Consider the following 18,979-nt stretch of genomic DNA (forward strand, 5'->3'; position numbering starts at 1 on the left):
GCTTATTATCCACCATTTGCCTGCCTCTTGCCTGTCCATCACCTACCTTACACCTATCCATCACCCACCACATGAGGTTCACCTCCCGATCATCCGACAAAGGTCAGCAAACTGATCGCTGACTGCCAGGGGAGTGCCAGCTGCCTGCTGTTGCCTGGAAGATCACTGTTACAGGACCAGCAGGTTTGATTACATGTGGCTGCTGCCATTTTGAGACAATAGCCAGGCCCCCTTAGGCAACAGTAGGACCCCTGGCTGGACTGACTAGCCTCGTCTCCAGGATCCCTCAGCCCACCAATCACTCCCTGCCTCCAGGCCCCTTACACTGGCTGACTGCTCCCTGCCGCCAGGACCCCAAGACCGACTGACTGCACCCTATCACCGGGACCCCAGACCAACTGATTGTACCCCGCCTCCAGGATCCTGCAACCACAACAAACACACCCGAACTCCAGGATCCCTGCCTGACAAAATGCACCCCGCCCCCAGGACCTCCAGCTGACCACATCCACACCCCGAGCTGCGGCTCCCCATTTGCCAACACATTTGGAAACCAGAGCAGCCATCTTGGATAATCTTAGAAGCCGTAGCTCCGATCTTTACGTGGGGCAAATCCCATCCTGAGATGCCTGCTGGAGACTGGAAGCTCATTGTCAGTTGTAGGGCTTCTCACCACCTGGAGTGCAAACACTGCTGGCACTTATTGATGGCTTTCATATTGTATGTTGACAGCTCCACTACTCAGGAGTAAGAATGTGGTCAGAAAGACAGATATGACCATCTATCCTTTCTAGAGAATATTTCTGTAATACAGAACATTCAGAGACCATTTCTGCTTTAGAACCCAAGGTTAGGTTGAACTCAGGATTCAAAAAGAGGAGGTATTGAGAGACTTGGGACCAACTCAGAGCTGCTGGATGAGTCTCTCTCACTGGGTGAGGATCGACCCAGGTGGCAGTCCTGGACTGCAGGCAGCTTCTCAGAACAGGGCCTGGCAGCAAGAGGTTTCCATGAACAGCCAGTCTCCAGCTTCTGCACAGAGCCAGCCCCCACCCCAGACCCAGCGGCGAGCCCAGACAGCAGGCAGTTTCTTGGAGCAGGACCAGCAAGCGAGAGGCTTCTGCACACAACTAGGCTCCCGGCCTGAGTGGCAGGCTGGACACAGGCCCAGACCAGCCATGCCCCAGGCTGCAGTCTAGTTCCCGTTTGGCAGACCATCAGTCAACAAGTGGAGGTGCCTCTGCCCACTAGCAGGGAATATACCCCACCTGAAGGACACCACCCTTAGAGGGTCAGTTTTCTTGTGGAGCACTGCATTATCAAGTTCCTCCAAGACTTGAGGCTACTGAAGGCTAGGAGGTGATATACTGGAAATCTACAGGAACACTATAAGCCAATAGAGGAAATCTGCCATATCTCAGAGTTCCACTGATACCTGACCAATATGAGAAAACAAGGGAAAAAAATGTCCCAAACAAACCTAGATGCTATATCAATAAAACCCAATGACAGCATGGCAGAAAAAATGTCAGAAAGGGAGATCAGAATGTACATAATTAAAACAATCAGAGAAGCAAACGAGGAGACGAAAGAGCAAATGCAGACATTGAATGATGAGATGAAAGAGCAAATGCAGACATTGAATGAAATAAATGACAAAATAAAAAACAGAAACTACTCTAACACCTGGAGATTAAATAATACAATATTGTATGATGAATTGTCAGGGTCTTAAGCCTCCTTGCTCTTCTTGACCAGCAACAAGGGAAGGGGACACTCCCCAACAAGGTCAGACTGGGATAGGTAGGGCTGACTGACCACCTGCTTCCAGCCCTCCGGGCGGGCGGAGGACAAACAGACTCATCAGAGAGACCAGGCACAGCAGGAACTCGTTTATTGAGGAAATCACACAGCTTTTATGTAGGGAGGGGGCTAGGCGGGAACCAATCAGCTTAAAGGTCAGCAAGGCATGGGAGGTTCATGCAGGTGAGAAGCCCATAGAACTATATGGCAAACACGAGCTGATCCCGTTTGCGGAACTGTTGTTAACCAATCCCTAACGGTGTTCTGATTTATCCTCACTAACTACTGAAACCGCCTTTGAGGCCGTGACTTGCTCACCAGCCAGGGAGTAAGGAGTCAGCCTGAGTTAGTTAACGTGTCATTAGTCCCAACAATGAATGGATAACAGAAGACATCACGAGGGAAATGAAAAATTCATAGAAGTAAATGAGAACAAAGACACATCATACCAAAATCTTTGGGACACTATGAAAGCAGTACTTAGAGAAAAATGTATTTCATGGAGCACATTCAATAAAAGAAGAAAAAATCAACAAATAAATGACTTAACACTACAGCTAAAAGAACTAGGAAAAGAAGAACAGAGAATATGAAAAGTAGTAGGAGACAAAAATAGATAAATTCAAAGCTGAAATCTATGAAATTGAAACAAAAGAAACAATCAAAAAAATTGACAAAATAGGTGATCCAAGATGGCAGACTAGAGGGTAACTGCATCTCCAGTCGCTCCAGAACCCAGGATTCAAGAAGGGGAGGCATTGAGAGACTTGGACTAAAATAGAAACACGGGGAGATCTCCCCCACCTGGTGAAGCTTGGCCCGGGCAGCAGTCCCAGATTCGGGTGGCTTATTAGAGTAGGGCAGGGCAGCTAGAGTCTTCTCCAGACAGCCCTGGGCACTCCAGCGGTGGGCTCCTCCCACACGGCCAGCTTCTCAGAGCAGGCCCATCAGTGAGAGCCTTTCAACACAGAGCCAGCTACAAGCCCTGGAACCAGTAGCGGGCTAGGGACAGATTTCTTTGGAAGTACTGCATTATCAAGTTACTCCAAGACTTCAGGCTACTGAAGGCTGGGAGGTGATACACTGGAAAACTACAGGGACACTATAAGCAAATTGAGGAAATCTGCAATATCACAGAGTCCCACTGACATCTGACCAATATAAGAAAACAAGGGAAGAAAATGTCCCAAACAAACATAGATACTATATCAATAAAACTCAATGATAGCACAGCAGAAGATATGTCAGAAAGGGAGTTCAGAATGTACATAATTAAAACAATAAGGGAAGCAAATGAGGAGATGAAAGAACAAATGCAGGCATTAAATGATCGCACCAATCAACAGTTAAAAGAGCAAATATGGGAAGCAAAAGATCATTTCAATAAAGAGTTAGAGATACTGAACAAAAAAGCAAACAGAAATCCTTGAAATGAAGGAAACAATAAACCAAGTTAAAAACTCCATAAAAAGCATAACCAATAGGATAAAACACCTTGAGAGAGAACTACAGATATTGAAGACAAAATATTTAATCATGAAAACAAAGTTGACCAAACAGAAAAGATGCTAAGAAATCATGAACAGAATCTACAAGAATTATGGGATATCATGAAAAGGCCAAATTTAAGAATTATTGGGATTGAAGAAGGCTTAGAGAAACAAACCAAAGGAATGAACAATCTATTCAATGAAATAATATCAGAAAATTTCCCAAAACTGAAGAATGAAATGAAAAACCAAGTACAAGAGGCTTATAGGACTCCAAATATACAGAATTAAAACAGACCCACAACAAGGCACATTATAATGAAAATACCTAACATACAAAATAAAGACAGAATTTTAAAGGCCGCGAGAGAAAAGAATCCAATTACATTCAGGGGAAAACGAATAAGAATATGAGCAGTTTTTTCAATCCAGACCCTAAAAGCTAGAAGGGCCTGGAACAACATTTACCAAGCACTGAAAGAAATGGGATGCTAACCAAGAATCTTATACCAAGCAAAACTTACTTTCAGTTTTGACAATTGAAAAAGATCCTTCCATGATAAACAAAAGTTAAAGGAATTTACAAAAAGAAAGCCAGCATTACAGAACATTCTCACCAAAATATTCCATGAGGAAGAGATGAAAAACAATGATGCAAATCAGCAATGGGAGGAACTAGCCTAAAGGAATAGCCAAATAAACGGAAACCAAATCTTGTCAAAAAAACAAAAATGAAACAAATGACTGGGAATACACATCATATCACAATAATAACCCTGAATGTTAATGGCCTGAACTCATCAATCAAAAGACATAGACTGGCAGATTGGATTAAAAAGAAAAATCCAACAATATGCTGAATGCAAGAGATTCATCTCATAGAAAGAGATACCCACAGACTAAAGGTGAAAGGATGGGAAAAAACATACCATGCACTCGGACACAGCAAAAAAGCTGGAGTATCCATCCTCATTTCAGATAATGTGGACTTCAAGCCAAAACTAGTCAGCAGGGATAAAGAAGGACATTACATTCGGCTTAAGGGAAGCATAAATCAGCAAGGCATAACAATCATAAATATCTATGCCCGAACATTGGCTCATTCATGTACGTCAAACAAATCCTTCTCAATTCCAGAAAACAAATGGACCACAACACAATAGTACTAGGCGATTTTAACATACCTATCTCACCACTGGATAGATCGTCCAAACAAAAATTGATTAAAGAAACCATAGATCTCAATAACACAATCAACAATTTAGACTTAATGGACATTTATAGAATGTACCATCCAACAAAGAACGAATACACTTTCTTCTCAGCAGCACATTGATCCTTCTCTAAATAGACCATATTTTATACCACAAAGCTACTGTTAGCAAATACAAGAAGATAGAGATACTACCTTGTATTCTATCAGAACATAATGGATTGAAATTAGAAATAAATGACAGAATAAAAAACAGAAACTTCTCCAATACCTGGATATTAAATAATATGTTATGATATGATGAATGGATAACAGAAGACATCAGGAGGGAAATTAAAAAATTCTTAGAAGTAAACGAGAACAAAGACATATTATATCAAAATCTCTGAGACATATGAAAGCAGTACTTATAGGAAGATTTATTTCATGGGGCGCATTCAACAAAAGAAGTAGAAATCAACAAATAAATGACTTAACACTACAGCTCAAAGCCCTAGAAGAAGAAGAGCAGACTAACACCAAAAGTAATAGAAGACAGGAAATAGTTAAAATCAGAGTCGAAATCAATGAAATTCAAACAAAAGAAACAATCAGAAAAATTAAAAAAATAAATAGTTCGTTCCTTGAAAAAATAAACAAAATTGATAAACCCTTAGCCACACAATCAAAGAGAAAGAGGGAGAAAACTCAAATTACTAAAATTCGGAATGAACAAGGAAATATCACAACAGACACGAGTGAAATACAAAACATAATTAGAAGCTATTTTGAAAATCTATACTCCAACAAAACAGAAAACCTCCAAGACATCAACAAGTTTATAGAGACATATGAATTACCTAAACTGAACGACAAGGACATACACAACTTAAATAAATCAATTTCAAGCAATGAAATAGAAGAGGTCATCAAAAGCCTACCAACAAAGAAATGTCCGGGACCAGATGGGTTCTCAGCTCAGTTCTACAAAACCTTTAAAGAAGAGCTCATTCCAATACTCCTCAAAGTATTCCATGAAATAGAAGAGGAGGGAATGCTCCCAAACCCATTCTATGACGCCAATATCACCCTGATACCTAAACCAGACAGAGACACATTGAGGAAGGAAATTTCAGACCAATATCCTTAATGAACATTGACGCAAAAATTCTCAACATAATTTTAGCAAATTGCACACAAAAATATATTAAAAAGATAGTGCCCCACAATCAAGTGGGTTTTATCCCAGGGATGCAACGTTGGTTCAACATCTGGAAATCAATAAATGTCATTCACCATATCAACAGACTAAAAGTTAAGAATCACATGATTATTTCAATAGATGCAGAAAAAGCATTCTATAAAATACAGCATCCCTTCATGCTCAAAACACTAGAAAAAATTGGGGTAGTGGGAACATTCCTTTCCTTTCTAAAGGCCACCTATGCTAAGCCCATGGCCAATATCATTCTAAATGGTGAAAAACTGAAAGCATTCCCCCTAAAAACTGGAACAAGGCAGGGATGCCCTCTTTCACTACTTCTATTCAACATTGTTCTTGAGACTCTAGCCAGAGCAATTAGACAAACCAACGAAATTAAAGGGATACGAATTGGAAAAGAGGAACTCAAACTATCCCTGTTCGCTGATGACATGATTGTATATTTAGAGGAACCTGGAAATTCCACCAGAAAACTCTTAGAACTCATAAGTGAATTCAGTAAAGTAGCAGGTTACAAGATCAATGCTCATAAATCCAATGCATACATAAGTGATGAATATTCAGAAAGAGAAATCAGGAAAACTACCCATTCACAATAGCATCGAAAAAAATAAAATACTTGGGAATCAATCTCACAAAAGAGGTGAAAGACCTATATTATGAGAGCTACAGAACACTAAAGAAAGAAATTAAAGAATACCTTAGAAGATGGAAAGATCTCCCACGTTCTTTGACAGGCAGAATTAATATTGCCAAAATGGCCATACTACCATAAGTGCTATACAGATTCAATGCAATTCCAATTAAAATCCCAATGATGCACCTTACAGAAATAGAGCAAGCAATCATGACATTCATCTGGAAGAATAAGAAACCCAGAATAGCTAAAGCAATCCTTAGCAGGAAGAGTGAAGCAGGATGTATTGCAAAACCAGAACTTCAACTACACTACAAAGCAATAGTAACAAAAACGGCATGTTATTGACACCAAAACAGGCAGGTAGATCAATGGTACAGAATAGAGGACATGGACACAAACTCAAATAAATACAATTTTCTCATACTAGACAATGGTGCCAAAAATATGCAATGGAGAAAAGATAGCCTCTTCAACAAATGGTGCTGGGAAAACTGGAAATCCATATGCAGCAGAATGAAATTAAACCCCTACCTCTCACCTTGCACAAAACTCAACTCGAAATGTATTAAGGACCTTGGAATCAGACCAGAGACCCTGCATCTTATAGAAGAAAAAGTAGGTCCAAATCTTCAACATGTCAGCTTAGGATCAGAGTTCCTTAACATGACTCCCATAGCATAAGAAATAAAAGGAAGAATTCAATAACTGGGATAGATTCAAACTAAAAAGTTTTCTCTCAGCAAAGGAAACTATCAGCAATGTGAAGAGAGAGTCTACAGAGTGGGTGAAAATGTTTGCCACTCATACTTCAGATAGACCACTAATCTCCAGAATATATAAAGAATTCAAAAAACTCTATACCAAGAATACAAATAATCCAATCAACAAATGGGCTAAGGAAATGAACAGACACTTCACAGAATAAGAACTACAAGCAATCAACAGATATATAAAAAATGTTCACTATCTTTAGTAATAAGAGAAATTCAAATCAAAACTACCCTACGATTCCATCTCACCTCAATGAGAATGGTGATTTTCAAGAATACATGCAACAATAGATGTTGGCAAGGATGTGGGGAAAAGGTACACTCATACATTGTTAGTGGGGCTGCAAATTACTGCAGCCAGTCTGGAAAGCAGTGTGGAGATTTCTCAGAAAACTTAGAATGGAACCACCATTTGACCTGGCTATCCCATCCCTTGGTCTATACCCAAAGGACTTAAAATCAGCATACTACAGTGATGCAGCCACAACAATGTTCATAGCTGCTCAATTCACAATAGCCAGTTTTTGGAACCAAACTTGATGCCCCTCAATTGATGAATGGATAAAAAACTGTTGTATATATACAAAATGGAATATTACTCAGCAATAAAGAATAATAAAATGATCGCATTTGCAGGCAAATGGATGAAGTTGGAGAATATCATGCTAAGTGAGATAAGCCAATCCCAAAAAACCAAAAGACGAATGATCTTGCTGATAAGCAGATGATGACACATTATGGGGGGTCAGAGGGGGCAAGAATGGAGGAAGGAGGGACTGTATAGAGGGAAATGAGAGGTGGGAGGGGTGGGGGAAGAAATAAATAACAGAATGAATCAAACACCATTACCCTATGTAAACGTATGATTACACAAATATTATGCCTTTACTTCATGTACAATCAGAGAAACAACATGTATCCCATTTATTTACAATAAAAAAAAAATAAAAACAAATTTAAAAAAAGAATAATGCTTTATTGGCAGGCATTATTAATGAAATTCATTGGAAAAATTAATGTGTTAAAATATTGCTAAAATTATCAGTGTTCAGTAGTGTATGCATCAATTTTTTTTATTTTGCATCAGCTATGAAACACATGCTTCTATTTCAAATGATATATGTATAATTTAGATTGTTATTGTGGAAGGAAACTTCTGGCTTTGGGGTTCCGGATATTCTCCTGGTGACAAAAAACTTTTTTCAGTATTCAAGGGTCATTTTATTGGTGCAGAAAAGAGAAATATGTAGATATCTTGGTGAAAATGGAGGCAAGGGAAAGGTTTTATGTATAAAAGAATGCAAAGAACAGCTTTATGTGGACTTATGTTTTTCCAGTCTTTGTCTATTAGAAAACCAGGATTCAGTGTTTCTGTATGTCCTTTTTCTTTTATATTAAAATTGAATTTTATTAAAAGATGAGTGTCTTTAATGAATATTACAGTAAAAACTTGTAGACTCAATGATAAATTATAATTTTAATACAAAACAATGCATGGTAGAAAATAAACTTTTAATAAAGTATTTGTACTTCTATGTAGTAGTTGTATTTATATTTTTATTTTAACATATATTTTAAATATAGAAGTACAAATAGTTTTGCTCTATTTGCAAATATTAATACTATATTTTTAAGAATATTTCTATTTTAATTGTGTATGAGTGTATAACAAACTCTACTTAAAACCAGTATTTATCTCTAATATGTAGACACAAATTAGGATTGAATTAGAGATACAAAGTCTTAACAAATAACCCACATTAGAAAATATTTAAATTATAATAATCTTACTAGTTAAATGATGTGTGAATTAGGATGCTATGTACTTTAGTATTAGAGTGTTTTTCATTAAAATATTAAAATAGTTGTAAATGAATTTTCAGATAATACAGAATGTAGAGAACTAGCAGTCTTTACAAGTATTTAATTTAGAAGTTTTCAATGTTTATTTTATCACTACTAAACTTGCATCAACTTTTTTATAGACATTAGGACCAAAGTAAAGTTACTTGTGTTGCATCCCAATAAAATGCAGCCCCAAAGGCCATGCAGGGTCTTCATGCACACCTGTCTGATTATACGAACGACTGAACATTGCACAGAGACCATTGACATCTTGTACCAAGATTACTTCCAAGACACCTGACCAGTAATTACATGACCCGATAATGCATGGACACCAACCTTGCTCTTTATCCCGGTAACCAAGATAATTGTTTCAAAACCACAAGTGTGATTTTCCTCATTTTGTTTTAAAGAACATACATTTCTTTGTCTTCCTAGAGGAGTCTGTGGTAGCCTAACCACATATGTTCCACATTGCAACCCCTTGCTCTATTCCGAAATAAACTCTTGTTCTAGAAGCCTGTCTCTTCCAGTTATTTTCCTAGACATTTTTAGGTTTTTATTTCATGGGTAAATAAAATGACTCTTTAAAAAGGAATTGCAACTCCTAAGTGTTGACTAAACAAAATTATTTTTTTTAACATAGCAGTTTCCTTTCCTTTGGAAAGAAAAAATAAAAAAAAAACTCAAAACAAAATATACATCTGACAAATAGATTCCCACATCTTATTAATCACAGTAAATAGAGAAGAATCAATTTTAATATTATTTAGTTATTATATATGCTAAATGAGAATACCTATTTAAATTATTTTGAGCTCAGTAATGATCCTAACCCATGTAAAAACAAAAACTAGTAATTCATATAGTGAATATTACTCCCAGATGTACAAAGTGCCTTACCAATGCCAGCGATCTTTATGTGGGCCTACAATACGCATTAAAGATATCACTAGGAATTATTTCATCAATGTAGAAGAAAGAAAACATAGGATTTTCCAAAAGAATTCTGAACTTGCAATTCCATCATTCTGTGCTCTTTATAAAGATATTTACCCATTACACAATCATTTTTGACATGTTTCGTTTTAAGAAAACATTTTTACAAAAATTCAAAGATCCTTATGTTTACAAAAGAACTTGAACTTTAATGTTTCACTTTTATAACGATTTTTTGCTGATGAACAAAAGGCTGGATTTTAATGTTGGTGTATGTAGATGTTTGGAGACGGGGTCTGCTGAGGTGAGGACGTACAATGCCTACCTGCTGCACTCAGACAGCAGAGATTGGACTCCGAAGGCACAGATCTAATTTAACTTAGGATTGTATGAGACATACGTAGGCACATTATTCAACCAGGTTAACACTCTTGTTATAGCATAACAGAATCAGCCTATAGATGAACTATATGTTGAGGTAAATGTAAACAAACCAAGTATGCCTAAGTGATTCTGCCCAGCAACAGGTCTGAGACAAAGGACTGAGGGAATGGTAAGCTCCTGCACACAGCATGAGGCAAGGCAGTGCAGGTGAGCTCGCATCACAGCTTGCAGGATGCTTGATAAGTGAGGCCTTCCCTCAGTTCATAGCTCAGCCTCAGCTGCTGCAAAGACCTTCATTCCATGGCAAGTCTTTACCATTTCCTCAGTTTCTCTGTCTAGACTGTTTGTCTTACTTAGACCATGGTGTCAGCAACTGCTGTCAGATAAGCTTGAGGAATTTTCCCTACATTTCCCCCTTCTTTACTAATTGAAGCAAGTAGGGTCTTGACAAACACTTGTTGTGATTTGGCACAGTAAGCTAATTGCTTAGAAAGAAGATTCAATATACAACGAAACCCACATATGCATAAAAGTATGACAAATATGAGCGCAGTTACAAAAAGTTGCTTTAACCAAGACATGTCTGGTAACCAAGAAGTCAGCCAATCTAGCAGGCCTATATCTCCAGGTTCTTGATGAATGTTATTAACAATATCTTTTAAGTGACTTAGCTCTTTGGAAATAGAATTACCATTATTGGTTAAGTTGAAACAACACATATTCTTAAGCTCCCTACAGCCTTGATTGTGTAACAGCAACAAATAATCAATAGAAACTCTATTATCAAGAATAGCTTGATGATGCTGCCTTTGTTCCTCATTGAGCATTGCAATAGCCTTAGAGGTATTATTAATATTTTCCACCATGGCACAGGCTAATTTCATGACTTCTTTATATGCCCCTGCAGCAAAGTTTCAGAGGAATTAACAATTTCTGCCAAACGAATCCAAATATTATAATGAATACAATTGGTAAAGTAGAAGATGATAGCACAGAGGCATGAGCATTGGAATTAGCAGTGATAATAGCACACATTAATAGGAATAATGTCCCAGGCCCTGGATTGGCCTCTGGCGACATCTGCTCCACTAGATGCATCAGATTCTTCATATCTCCCCATGTTATGGCATGATGTCTTCTGGAGCATGGGCGTCTTCGATCATTGTATCAGTCCTGGTGTGGATCAAGCATCTTCACCCTCAATCTTCAATTGCACAATCTGTCTTGTTGGTGGTGTCATCTGCTTTTGCTGTTGTGGCTTGTCTGACATTTCTTACCAGTACCCAGATGGGCGATGTTGCCAGTTCTAGAAAGACACAAGCAAAACCTCAACCTTTGGTTAGAAGAGGATGAGGACCATTCATTCATTTGTCAAGGGGTCTTTCCATCTAACCATTGGTAATGGTGATGGAGATGATAGAAGTGATCCCCAGTGTTTAAAGGCAGGAAATATTCCATGCGAATCAAAAGTTAAAGAATTTAAGGTAAATAGGGAAGATATTAATATTTCTCCAGGGGAGGATGAGTTCCCCCTTTCCTTTTGCATTTGAGTCTTTAAAGAATGATTTGTACATTCTACAATTGCCTGTCCTTGTGGATTACAAGGAATACCAGTAAGAAGACGAATGTTCCATGATATACAAAATTATTTAAATTGAGAACTAAGAAAACATGGCCCATTATCTGTCTTTAAGGACCAAGGCATTCCCATTATCAAGATACTTGCTTTAATGCTTGAATGGCATTTTATTTTTTTTCACCACTTAAAGCAGTAGCATAAGTATAACTTGAATATGTATCTATAAATACATGCACAAATTTTAATTTTCCAAAAGAAGTTACATGAGTGATGTCCATTTGCCATAACTCTTTTGGTTATAGACCTCTAGGATTTACACCTTGAGATTGAAGAGGCTCTATAGGCAACAAGGGTACACATTTAGCACATGTCCAGAACAATTTGCATGAGGAAATAATTAAATCTGGATACAAATGATTTAGAGACTGAGCAGATATGTAAAATCCAGCATGTAGCTCTTTTGCTTGTTGAATTAGAGAAGAATCTATGTATATTATCAATTTATCAGTAATTTCATTACCTTTAGTTAGAGGTCCTGGTAAGTTAGTATGAGATCTTATATGTTGAATAAACCAAGAATTAGTTTGATTCTCTATTAGAAGCTTCAATGTGTCCATTGTTTGATCTAGCAGGCACAATGAAGGTCTAAAAGTAGAGTATGGGAGATTTTTTACTACTTGAGTTGCATAAGCAGTGTCAGAAAAGAGATTAAAAGATTCCAGGCAAACCTCAAAATACTTAATTATTGCTAATAACTCTCCTAATTGTGGTGATCCATTAAAGTTTTCCTTTATTATTCTTTGTTTTCTTGTAGGTGATATGATTAATATCCCCCAACGAGTTCTATTTGCATCCATAAAAAAATTACTGTGGCTTCTGGCAAAGATTTAGACTGAGGAAAAACTTTTTGAGTATCAATAGGTAAAGTGTTCAAAGTTTGGAGAAGTTTGTCTTTAGGGAAATGATTATCTATTTCTCCAGTAAATCCTGCCATTAATATTTGACAATTTAAATTGTTACAGAGCCTCCTCATGTAAGGCACTGCCACAGTACCAGGCATGCCACAGCCATGAGGTCTTTAGAGATCGACAATATTGCTCTCCATACTCTCTTAAATGTACCTTATAAAGTGTGTTTATATTGCCATTAGTGTCTATGTAAACGTTAGCTAATATAATATAACATTACATCTAAAATAAAAATTAAAGAAAGGCCAAGAGAGCTTTTAACTTTTCTTACATGTAGAAAAGTGGCAAAATGTTTTTATGTTTCACAATACTAACCTTCAAATATATCAGTCTCTTATCTTTCTTTAAAAATACATTTTAACTTTTTACTTCAGTGTAAAAAGTAATATAAAATTTTATATATATATATATATATACCTTATTGATAACAGGTGCTGTTATAAAACATTAAATGATATAAGTAAAACTCCAATAAAATCTACTCTTTTATAAGTTTAAAATTACCATTACAGTTTAATTTGCAGAACAGCAGCTTTATAAAAACAATTTTTTTTTCAAATTTTCTGCTTAAAAGATTTGTAGACCTGGAAAATATGAACACATTTGATACACAAATAATGACCATTCCAATTACCTTAATACCTTTATATTAACCAAATTTAGTTTTTAAAGAAAACTTTAGACTCTAACATAGTACAATACTCTAATAGTTGTTGTTAACCATAATAGTATAAACCCCAATTTCTAAGACTAATTGCTCTAAAGAATAACTTAACAGACACAATGTTAAGAGTAAATTAGTATTTACTCTTAACAATGACAAGAAATCCTTGTCATTTGACATATAGATTAAACTTTTGTTTCTATCAGCCCATTAACATTTGACCTTAGGGAAAAACCTTAAATAGCTTTACCTGATTGTCTCACATACGTATAACCAACTTAGTTACATGCAAACTTGTTGAAATTTACCCTTTACTTACACACAGACTTTATTAGCACTTACTTAAACCCTCATGTTTTTCATCACAGAAGCACTTTCTTACCCAGAAACATTTTCTTTTCCCTTCTACTGAATATAGTTCCATACCTAGAACCTTTTCTCTTTCCTATCTGCTGACTCCTTTTGTTCACATTTTAAAACAACCCTTACACAAAATTTTTGAATTTAGATATATTACTCCATTTTATCTTTGTGATGACACAAAGCAATTTTTAAAGGAGTAACTTTGTAAATTAATCAGATGCCTCTAACAAACACATTTGAGTAAACCCATACATGCCAAATTTAACTCACTTATTCTTCTGTAAAAAAACAAGATATTAGACAAGCGTACTGAACAATATTTGCTGTCTCTTTCCTGTTGAAGAGAAGTCCTAGAAACAATTGATATTAGACATTTTATAAACATCAACATTTTATTAATTTGAGTACCTAGAGACTTGTGAGTTAATTTTAAAGGCATTTTACTTTCTTTTGTTTATCCAATTTAAATTTAACCATTTAAATCATGTGAATTAAAAGTATTTGAATCCATTTTTTAAATTTTAATTTTATGCATACTTATTCATGTCAATTTTGTTATCAGGTACATAATAAACAACATGACATTGCACAATATGATATACACATAACACGAAAGCAAAGGCCCTGTGCTGTGACCAGACAGGTTTTCTCTGTGGAGATTGCTTAGGAATGTCCTGTTCTCCATTTACTTGTGGAGAACAAAGAGAAGTAGCTAGAAGGGGGCTAACTTTTACTATCTCTGGGTGGTTCCCACCATTTTCCCCGGGCTGAACTACAGGTTTTGTTTTACTTTCTTCTATAGTCAGAGAGAATAAAATTTCTAGATCTACATTCTCTGTCAGAACTCCCTTTAAACAGGCATAAATTGCTGTTATTATAGGATAAAACAGTGCTGGTGGGACTAAACCTTCTCTCACTTCTGCCTTCCTAGCAACATATAAAACTTTTCCCCAAACTTCAGGCTCCCAGATCTGAGACACAGAGCTATTTTTTGAGCCTTTTCCCAACATGCTAATAATTCTTTCTTCAGACATTTTAACTTGCCTGCTCCGTAATAATCCTTTCAAAGCATTCACTTGAGGCTACTTCACTGAAGGAGGTAAATTACCCATTATGGAGGGTCACTCATGTAACCTGAGGAATGTCAGCAAGTCCCTGTTCTGGTGCCATTTGTAGATGTTCAGAGACAGGGTCCACTGAGGGTGAGGACGTATGATGCCTACCTACTGCACTTAGACATCAGAGATCAGACTCTGAAGGCACAGATCTAATTTTACTTAGGATTGTACAAGACACATAGTCACGTTATCCAATCAGGTTAACATGCTTGTTAAAGCCATAACAGAATCAGCCTATAAGTGAACTACATGTCGAGGTCGAGGTAATGTAAACAAACCTAGTATGCCTAAATAATTCTGTCCAACAACAGGTCTGAGACAAAGGACTGGGGGAATGACAAGCTCCTGCACACAGCATGAGGCAAGGCAGCACGGGTGAGCTCACATCACAGCTTTCTGGGATGCCTGATAAGCGAGGCCTCCCCTCAGCTTCTAACTCAGTCTCAGCAACTGCAAAGACCTTCATTCCATGGCAAGTCTTTACCATTCCCTCAGTTTCTCTGTCCAGACTGTTTGTCTTACTTAGACCATGGTGTCAGCAACTGCTGTCAGATAAGCTTGAGGAATGTACATTACAGATGTATATAATTATCTCACAAGAGTTTTCAGAGTATAATAGTTTATGTCTGATGTACATGAAACTGTGTTATTAATTATTTATTTTCCAGGGTCAGCAATGTTCTGTTTACATCGCAATAATCTCTATATGGTTTACCCTTGAAATCCACAAAGGAACTAAATTTGTCTTAACTTACATTAATATGTTTTTGTTGGATTTATAAAGATAGAAATGTGTACAAAAAAAAAAAAAACAATATGTGGGCTACTGCTGTGTGAAGAGACTGGACTCATGACAGTCATTGCCTTCTTCCTATAACCTATTGTATCAGAAACAGAAGATAAAGAAGGGTGATGATTGGAAACTGAAGTCCTTTGCCCTCTTTAAAACGATATTTGAAGGGCATATTCTGAAGACCTGGGAGATAGGAATTCGGTATATTTCATGGGGGATGTATTCGAACCCACAGAAACCCAGTAATGAAGAGACCAGTGCAATAATTCTACATTTAGAAGAGGGAAATGGAATTATTTTAAAAATGATGTTTGTCAGAAACAACAACAAAAGTAAGTGAATGTATGAAATATACAAAAAGAATTTGGATATTGCTTGTAATTCAATGTAAAACTTTGACTTCAATTTGTATAGATATTTGAAAATAAAAGTTAAAAATCTTATACTAGTATCTGTATAACATACCACATTTAATCACAGATATTAAAAGAATCTGGAAGCATAATAAAGAATAAAAGTTCCCCAAACTATGGAGTACTAGTACTCATTAAATAATAACGGCTTCTGGAGATTGATAGAAATTACTGTAAACTACAAATTCCTATTGAGCTTCATTTCCAGGAAGGAAATTATGACCAATATTACTAAAAATATGTAACTAATTAAACATAAAAATATGGTCCATGGAGTGGCAATTAGGTCTTTATTCCTTTTTACGATTTGATGCATTAACCAAAAAAAAAAAAAAAATCCCTAGCAACAAATTACTCAATACTCATCCTTTTAGGAGATTGGGTTTATAAATGTCTCCTTCTCATCCTCCACTCTCATGGTGTTCATATCCTGGGTATGTGGGAGAGGTGGGGGATACAGAGTGGGGGTAAGATGAGAAAGAAAAACTAAAACTTAAGACAGGATATAAAACTAAAAAGAACAATCTAGAAGGTAGATTCATAAGTGCAGGGTGTCGTAATAAATAAGTCCAGGTTTAAACTGAAATTTAAGTATTCACAGCTATGTTTACTTAGAGAAGCCAATTATTCAGAGTAAGTTTCAATTTCCTTCTCTGCAACATGGAGCTCTTAAGTCTACTCCATAGAGTTGTCCCACAAGACAATGGTTATGAAATATTCAGTATCATGCTTTGCATATAAAAAGAATTTTTTTCTTGTAGCTAATTTGTATCAATCATACGTATGTATACATATGTGTATTATATATAAAGCATATTTGTAAATCAGGACCCATAAGGAAAGAATATGCAAATTTTCTTATATAGGGAATAAACATTGAAGCATTATACTTAAAGTTAAGTTCAAGTATGTATTCATGTTTAAAAGACTGAATGAAAACATCAAAATTAAACTTTAAAAAATTAATGAATAGCAGGAAACAATAAATTTGTCATTGATAATAATCCTATTCCTATCATTATTAGATGAGAAGTGAAGTGAGATGTAGGAGAAGGGCAGGAAAAAAAAAATGTGACATGCTGAATTCCTTATCTTCTATTTAAAGAATGAAAAGTTATTCAATGATTATGACAACTGAAGAAAGCATCTGTGTTACCTTAGAATTCCTTAAGAATTCTTAAGAATTCCTGATGACTTGGTAACAAGGTTAGTGATGTCTAGTTGGCTTTCTCCTGGCATTTGTTTTAATATTTTTTTTAAATGAAGCTGATTAAATTGATCACTTTTAGAAATAATGTGTCTTTGTTAAGCTAGATATTTGGTGAAATTTCTGTTATATATACAGCATATGATAATTAAGCTAGAATCATATTAGTAGAAATCATCCATTTTTACTCTGAATCAGCTTTTCTAAAAGCTGATTATAAAGTTTTTGAGAAGAAAACTATAGACTAAATATTTTATGAACCTTAGGGAAATTTGAAAGATACTACTTAGACTTCCTCTTGACCATTCAAGTAAAGGAGATATATGAAATTTGGAGCTCTTGGTTGCTACCCTGATAACTGATGAGTGATTCAAAATAAAATTTTTTGGGGGTAGTAAATATCATTAGTAAGAAAAGTAACAAAAGGTTAACTAGTTCCATCATAAGTGCAAATACATACATTATATTTTTCATCAGATTAAATAATAATTTGAAATTCTTCTAGAGTAGCAACTGTTCTTCAACTGTATTCATTATTTTTAAATAAGAAATTATCTTTACTTTGGTAATTATTTAAACTTTAAAATCTTACAACTTAAATATACTACCCCATAACCTGTAAAATTTAAATAAGGAGAAGAATACTTTAAAAATTGTCAACAATACATTTTAAAACAGTTTTATTTTAAAAAATCCTCTGACCTATTAGATTAACTGTATTTCATGAGTTGTTTCAAGATTTTTCCTTCTTCTAAAAATGAGCATTTAAATGTTTATTAAAATTAGATAATATTACAAAGTTATGACTTGTAACATTGGTTAAGCTCTCTCTTTAATAATTAAAAACATAAGAAAAAAGTTAACAAATGGAGCATGAATTCTTCATGAAATATATTCTAATCATGAAATTAAGGCAGGACAGAGTAATCATGTTATAAAAGAGCATAAGTTAGAAGTGAATAATACAGGGACTTTGATGAACAAAGAAACCCACCTCAAATTTTGCAAAGTTCTGTTGAACAACATCCCTTTGCATATAACACAACACTACACATTTGGTATTTGAAATGTTGACTTTACAAAATAAGTGATATCCACAGTTATATTAAAATAATATATAGCTTATAATTCAGTCATTATATATATTCTAAAATTCATTTTGCTCTCTTCTACATAGATTTAAATATATTGTGAGCATAAATAGCCTCTGCACTATTTGAAGGTTTTATTCAGTTTTGTAAGTTATAATGAATCTTTTGGTTTTCTAATTTTCATCACTACTCAACCAAAGGTATCCAAAATGTATCACTCAGAAATGTGACATAGGAAGACATTCAATGATAATGTTTTCATAGAATATAGTCAGTGTTTTCTATTCTGTGTTACTTAATATTATAAAAGTTTATAATTCCAGAATATTTAGTTTACTGTGTGCTGAACAGAAGAAAGACAGTCTTTTAATTGTTCTTGGTTTCACCTTTGTCATTCTATAATCTACTCTCCAGACAGGAAACAAGGTGATCTTGTGAATGAAGTCTTGGCTTTGTAAGGAGGTGTCCAGGGTTCTCTGTGATCAGACACTTCCTGGT

This window comes from Sciurus vulgaris (genome assembly GCF_902686455.1).
Source record: "Sciurus vulgaris genome assembly, chromosome: 6".
In the NCBI taxonomy this organism is placed as follows: Eukaryota; Metazoa; Chordata; class Mammalia; order Rodentia; family Sciuridae; genus Sciurus; species Sciurus vulgaris.